Source organism: Ranitomeya variabilis, chromosome 3 (assembly GCF_051348905.1).
Source record: "Ranitomeya variabilis isolate aRanVar5 chromosome 3, aRanVar5.hap1, whole genome shotgun sequence".
Taxonomy (NCBI): domain Eukaryota; kingdom Metazoa; phylum Chordata; class Amphibia; order Anura; family Dendrobatidae; genus Ranitomeya; species Ranitomeya variabilis.
The window spans coordinates 405,655,637-405,663,599 of record NC_135234.1 but is presented as its reverse complement, the minus strand read 5'-3'; positions in this window follow the sequence as shown (position 1 = coordinate 405,663,599).

Sequence of the window (7,963 nt, the reverse complement as noted above, 5' to 3'; positions counted from 1 at the left end):
AGCTATCTATTATCTATTTATCTTCTAGCTACCTATCGATCTATCATCTATCTATCGATCTATGATCTATTTATCTATCTATTAATCCGTCTATGCATCTATCCCATATCTATCTATCTATCTATCTATCTATCTACGATCATGTATCTATTTATTATCAATCTATCCATCTATCTATATATCTATTGATCTATCATTTATTTATCTATTAATCCGTCTATCTATCTATCTATCTATCTCATATCCTTCTATCTATCTATCTATCTATCTATCTATCTATCTATCTATCTATCTATCTATCTATCTTTCAATGAACATAACTACTCTTGTCTATTGTTCTAGCTATTTTTATTATTATTCTCTAATAAGTCTATTTAACTCTATCTATTATCTATGATCATGTATCTATTATCTATCCATCTATATGTCTATTGATCTATCATTTATTTATCTATTAATCCGTCTGTCTATCTATCTATCTATCTATCTATTTATCTATCTCATATCTATCTATTATCTATCTATCCATCTATCTCTATATATCTATCTATTGATCTATCATTTATTTACCTATTAATCCGTCTATCTATCTAATATCTATCTATCTATCTATCTATCTATCTATCTATCTATCTATCTATCTATCTATCTATCTATCTTTGTGCTGATGGTTTCTAGGGGAAATGGTGCCTGCACATCATTTGGTTCCGGAAAGATTAGCCTGCTTCCATGCATCTCCCCATCCGCTTTACATTACTGCCATGTAATTACCCACAGTACACTTCATAGACAGACTGTGCTGAGGCAGCCTCCAGTTCTAATCTACTTCCTCCATCATTTCTATGATTTCTACACAGGCTATGCAGGTTGCCACAAATACAACTAAATAAGTGGCATACAGAGATTTGGCCCAGGATTACATAAAGCTAATTCAATCTTTACCTCCATGTTGCATGCAGACATGAGAAAATATCAACTAGAAATTCTTGTCACTGTAGAGGACCAGAAAATGGCTGATTTTTTTTCTTGCACACAGATGCTGTAGTACTACAGTTCTAAATACCTCTACAAATTGAGAATCATTAAGATCTAATGATAACATTGTAATTATTATTAATGCCTTCACTAAGGGTCACCATTTTGCCAATAAAAATGGAGTATATAAGACGAGTGTGTGGAATACAAAGCAGATACAAGCAGTTTTCCCGCCAATTGCAGCCAATAAGATCACTCGTTTTATTTTCAGGTTTGCTGTTTGATGGAAGCTGCCCTCTGATTGGCTACTAGCATGTATGCACGGCACACGTTTGGTGACAGACGTCGGAAATGTCGCCCAGCTGGTGTATGGCCCAGCAGGCTGCACATCGGGGCGGCAGTGTATTGTGCGGGTGACTACATGCATGCTGTGTGTCTATCTGGTTACAGTCCACGCTCAGGTTACTCCTCACATTACAGGGAGCCCTGGACTCGGCCATTACTGTGTGCAGTGAGAGGACGCGGCTCCTTCACGTTATCTCTCAGGAGAGCGGACGGGAGGTGCACGCTTCTCTGTTCCAAGCACAACTTCACGGCTTTATGGTAAAGCAATAAATGATGGAATAAACAAGTCCTTTCCTCACCAATTACTTCTCTCTCATTCGAAGGAAGATTTATTAGTCCAAGTGAAACTCCAAGACGGTGACGTCACAGAGCGGACAGGGCCCGCACAGGGAGAGGCGTGTGGTGCGGGCGCCCCCTGCTGTCACTATAGAGAATGGCTCTCGTCAATGGCATGCGAACGAAATGACTTCAAATTGCTAGATAATATTGTAAATCCCCGGATGCAGGAGATGGGACGTCCTGGGGGGCTGGGTGCTCACCCGGGGTGCAGCCCTAATTGGGGGAGAGCAAAGCTTCAGTGTAGAAGCTGGAGTGTAACTAGCTAAGGCGAGTAACCACCTATTTCCCCCTAAACCTGTACAGGCGTACTGCCTCAGCCTACATTGGGGGGCACTGGACAAGTCACCTGGAATAATAATAATAATAATAATTTTATTTATATAGCGCCAACATATTCCGCAGCGCTTTACAAATTATAGGACTTGTACAGACAATAGACATTACAGCATAACAGAAATCACAGTTCAAAACAGATACCAGGAGGAATGAGGGCCCTGCTCGCAAGCTTACACACTATGAGGAAAAGGGGAGACACGAGAGGTGGATGGTAACAATTGCTTTAGTTATTTGGACCAGCCATAGTGTAAGGCTCGGGTGTTCATGTAAAGCTGCATTCCTGGAAGGAGTCGTCTGTCTGTCTAGCGTACACACGTATTTTTCCTCATTTGTTTATTCGCTATTCTTTCTTTCTCTTTCATTTTATCTAATGTATATTTTTCTTTTTCTCTTTCTTAATTGCTTTAGTATTTTTCTTCATTTTTTTATTCTCTTATTTTTTTCTTAATTTGTTCATTTTATCTTTCTTTCTTTCTTTCTTTCTTTCTTTCTTTCTTTCTTTCTCTTATGTCTTTCTTTGGCTCTTTCTTAATTTATTTAGTCGTATTTCTTAATTTGTTTTCTTCATTCTTTCTCTTTCTTTCTTTCTGTCATCTAATGTATATATTTATTTTTCTCTTTCTTAATTTCTTTAGTCTTATTTCTTTTTCTTAATTTATTTATTCTTTCTTTTCTTGTTCTTAATTTGTTCATTTTCTTTCTTCACTCCCTCCCTCCCTCCCTTACTCACTTTTCATGCACGCATGCTATATATTCCTATCCATATATCTATCATCTCCAATTTATTTAGTTCTTTCTTTCTTTATCTCTTTGTCTGTCTAGCTAGCTATATTTTTTCTTTTTGCTGTATATCTTTTATGTAACATATATAGCATTACCAATTCAATTACAATAATTTATAACAATACATAAAGTACACAAAAAGTGTATGAAAATTCTCTAAGTATATTATAAAGTTTATTGTATATGTGTAAGTGTAAGTGTTCAATTTCTACAATTTCTAGGTCTCATACAGATGTCCGTGAGTCACAGATAGCGGTGCTTTTCACAAATACAACACCTACCCATTAGCGTTTATGGGGCTGTTCACATGTCTCTGTTTTTATGTAGACTGTGTGTCTGGAAAAAAATCTATCTATCTATCTATCTATCTGTCTGTCTGTCTGTCTGTCTGTCTGTCTATCTATCTATCTATCTATCTATCTATCATATCTATCTATCTATCTATCTATCTATCTATCTATCTATCTATCTATCTATCTATCTATCTATCTATCATAACATTTTATCTCATTGAAAAACATCAGTATTTCATTAGTATATGTAATCCCCCATTCATGGCTTATGACTGCTGTCCTAATTGAATATTAGCAGTGGAAATAAAGTAATAGATGTTTTACCCGTTTAGGATAAATACCGAGTAGTTATTGCACTTGGGTTATAGTTATTAAAAAAATTGTGCTTTTTGTCACTGTAGTGATCAAACATTAGCCAACATAACTTAATCAAAAATGGTATTTGTGAACTGAGTATTAGTTTTCTTTACACTTATGATTGCTATACAGGAAGTGAATTAAAAATCTGCGTGGGATTTAGTTTATGCTCACATTACCGTCATCGTTTTTTCTATCATGAATGCTATGACAGATATTTTCTCACGTGGATCTGAATGAATGAATAGTTGTAAATAGTTGTCTTTTATTTATTTGCAGCATGTTATTCTTTGCTCTGCAAATTGATCTGATGCTAGATTGACATCTGCATTAGAGACTCTGTTACATTAGAATTTACATTTTTGCCATTTCTAGAATTGGAGAATCTTTTTGATATGTAAATGTTTTTCTTTGCAATTTATCTAGCCTAAAAAGGCTTGTTTGTACCTATCTGTCTGTCTGTTCTTTTTCCTTCTGGTATGACAGTGAAATGCTGGAGGGAAACTGATGTAAGAACTGATCCTATCCTAACAGATCCTATAGTTTTCTATGGGATTGTTCATATCACCAAGCACATCATTTGTTAAGCTGGACCTTGTGGTGGAGCTGTATGACAAAAATCTGCATGTTCTGTTTTCCAGTTCAGTTCTATCTTTTTGTAGTAGAAACTGGTAAAATGAACTTAATCACAACTGACAAATATCTGCAGCAGTTTTGATATGAGTTGTGATTAGTTGATGGAAATTATGGATGTGGAACATATACACACTTCTCAAAAAATAAAAGAAACACTAAAAATGTAAATTAATATCCCATGGTGGTCTGGATTTGGAACTATACTCAAAATCAAACTGGAAAATCAAATTACAGGCTGATCCACCTTCAGTGGAAATACCTCAAGACAAGGAAATGATGCTCAGTAGTGTGTGTGGCCTCCACATGCTTGTATGACCTTCCTGCAACACCTGGGCATGCTTCCGATGAGACGGCAGATGTTCTCCTCAGCGATCTCCTCCCAGACCTGGATTAAAGCATCAGTCAACTCCTGGACAGTCTGTGGTGCAACGTGGCGTTGGTGGATAGAACAAGACATGATATCCCAGATGTGCTTGGTTGAATTCAGGTCTTGGGAATGGGCAGGCCAGTCCATAGCATCAATTCCTTCATCATGCAGGAACTGTTGACTCACTTCTGCCATGTGAGGCATAGCTTTGTAATGCATCAGAAGAAACCCAGGGCCCAGTGCACCTGCATATGGTCTCCCAATGGGTCTGGGCATCTCATCCCGATACCTAATAGCAGTCAGGGTACCTCTGGCTAGCACAAGGAGGGTTGAGCGGCCCTCCAAAAAAATGCCTCCCCACACCATTACTGACCCACTGCCAAACCGTTGGAGGATATTGCAGGCAGCAGAACAACACCTGCACAGTGTTGGGCTGTGCTGACAGACACAGCTACCCTTGTTGCCACAGCTTACATTGCCTGGATGAGCTGCAATACCTGAGCAACTTCTGTGGGTTGTTCAGTAGACAATGCCTCATGTTACTGTACGTCTAGGGGTAGGAGCAATAACAAAATGCAAAAGTGACCAAAACAATAGCCAAAAAATATAAGAAAGAAATGGTCTGTGGTCACCACCTGCAGAATTCACTCCTTTATAGGGTTTTCTTGTTAATTGCCTATCATTTCTACCTGTTGTCTGTTCCATTTGCGCAACAGCAGGATAAATTGATTCACAATCGATGTTACCTCATAACTGGACAGGTTGATTTCACAGACGTGTGATTGAGTTTGAGTTACATTGTGTTTTTTAAGTGTTCCCTTTATTTTTTGAGCAGTGTACAAAAAATAATTAGTTTGAATGGGGCATTTTTTGTATATTTTTCAGTGCCTGTAGTGTAATATTGAAAAGTTTACTTGTTATGAGGGTTTCACCTTGTGGCATTTTTGTGATTTTGTTTGTATTTAGTCTCATTGTTGGCATTTTTTAGGCATCTTTGTGAATCTCAGAAAACATGCCATACCACATGTACTTCAGTTGAACCCATCCAGCAGAATTGTATTTTAAGCAAAGAGAATGATCCCTCACCTGATATGTGAATTTATCCTAAAAAACAAACACACATTTTAAAGATAATTAAATGGTCCAGAGTTGTTATAACTTTCTATTAGCCCTATCAATAGTCCATTGACATGGTGAATAGAAAGTTGCATTTTACTTGTATCTCCAACAGATGGAGCCAGGCTGCTTCTTATGGTTCAACGTAGTAAGACCAGATTTAGAAATAGTGGCGTGTTTTTTATGTTGTTACTGATTTCAATTTGGTATTTTTTTCCCATTGGCTCCCCAATAAGACTTGTGAAACACTTGCACAAAATAATTTTTAAAGGTGCAAAATGTAATGGTGATTACAAGTAATAATTTGTTTATTAATGTATTTTAAATGGAAGTGCATGAATCTGCACAATTGCTACTTTTGCTATTCTTATTTTTGTATCATATGCAAGAGAGCCTTAATAAAATGATATTAAATGTGTATAAATAAGTACATAACAAGTATATTATACTGTATATTAATAATTATAAATCTCACTTTACATTCATATGTGATGTTCTTGCTAAATTATTTTTTTTCTACTTTAATTTTGACTCCTGAGATTGAAATAAAAAAACAAAACATATAAAAATATAAGCATATAAATAAAAAAAGCATAAAATATACACATTATGTAATAATAATATAAATGTATTTACTTTATCTGGAGCAATGCTGCATTGTAGTAGAAATACATAGCTTTACTAAAAATGCAATGCACAAACAGAAAAAATAACTCTTAGACTATCTATGACAAGATCCAATATGACTATATATATACGCAGTACATACAGTGGGTATGGAAAGTATTCATACCCCTTTAAATTTTTCACCCTTTGTTTCATTGCAGCCATTTAGTAATTTAAAAAAACTTCATTTTTTTTCTCATTAATTAATGTACACTCTGCACCCAATGTTGACTGAAAAAAAGCAGAAATGTAATTTTTGCAAATTTCTTAAAAAAGAAAAACTTAAATATCACGTGGTCATAAGTATTCAGACCCTTTGCTCAGACACTCATATTTAAGTCACGTGCTGTCCATTTCCTTGTGATTCTCCTTGAGATGGTTCTACTCCTTCATTGGAGTCTAGCTGTTCAAGAGAAGCTATGGAGCAGCTCCCAGGAGATGCCCTTTGTGGAGAAATTTCTTACCGCCTCTGGGTACTGCGTAGCATAATCCCTCCTTTGGGAACCCCCACAAGTCATCTTTGCAACACCCTCTCACAGATTTTCTCACCTGGGTCTTGTCGCTTTGGCCTGGAGGCGGTGTGACTTCTCAGACAGGGACAGCCTCTGCCAGGAGTGTCATCTGTTCCTGCTGTTGCTGCTGCTGTATTAGCTGCTGCTTTAGCTGTAATTGTTGTATCAACAGTTAGTCAGCTGCTGAGCTTGCTGCTGCTGCATATTTGCCAGTACCAGTTGTTTAATCATCTCCTCCATAGTTACAGACCACGTTTGCACTGCTACAGCTTCCTTGACCTAGGACATGCAGTTTCCAGACAGCAATCACCTATCTTCTGGGACTTCTGCCAGCATTTTCCGCACCAATTGTGAGGCATCGGCTCTGTGGTAAACGCTGGTTCACACAGGGATTCAGTTTGTTGGTTCAAAACAAACAGGTAGCTTATTAAATTCCAAAAAATGTCTGGCTAACAAAATAAAACAGCCTCTTCTGGGTACAGAAAGATATAATAGTACAAAAATGGAAAATAACCAGTCCATACAAAGGACGGGATAGTACGTCCGAAGTCAAATCCATCAGAAGGCATTAAATAATTTTACAAGCAGAAGCCTTCTAATGCAGCTGTGCTCCTGCCTATAAAAACTGGGGCATGAATGGAAAGCAGGGGAACGTAGCTACCTAGACTTGCGGTGCTGCGCCTCCTGCTGGCATAACCTCACATGAACTCGAGCATGAGAAAATATTCTGAAAAATTCCCACGCTCGAGTCTTACAGATGTGCCTTTTCTGGGGTGGCTGGGGGCAGATGTTCCTAGCCGGGGGGGGGGGGCAATACCATGGTCCCTCTCTAGGCTATTAATATCTGCCCTTAGTCACTGGCTTTCCCACTCTGGCGGAGAAAATTGCGCGGGAGCCCACACCAGTTTTTTCCAGGATTTAACCCTTTATTTTAACACCTAGAGCCACTAAATTTTGCACACAGACGCTTCTAACATTTGTAGTGAGGAATATGTAAAAAAAATAAGGGATATTAAATGGTTTACTGTATGTAAACCATGTCTCATATCCTGTCAGGTTTGGGAAGGAGATAGCAAAAGCCGGCAATTGAATTACCGGCTTTTCTGCTATCTAGCGCTGTATGAAATATAAATATATATATATGTCTCACTGACATATACACTCACCGGCCACTTTATTAGGTACACCATGCTAGTAACGGGTTGGACCCCTTTTGCCTTCAGAACTGCCTCAATTCT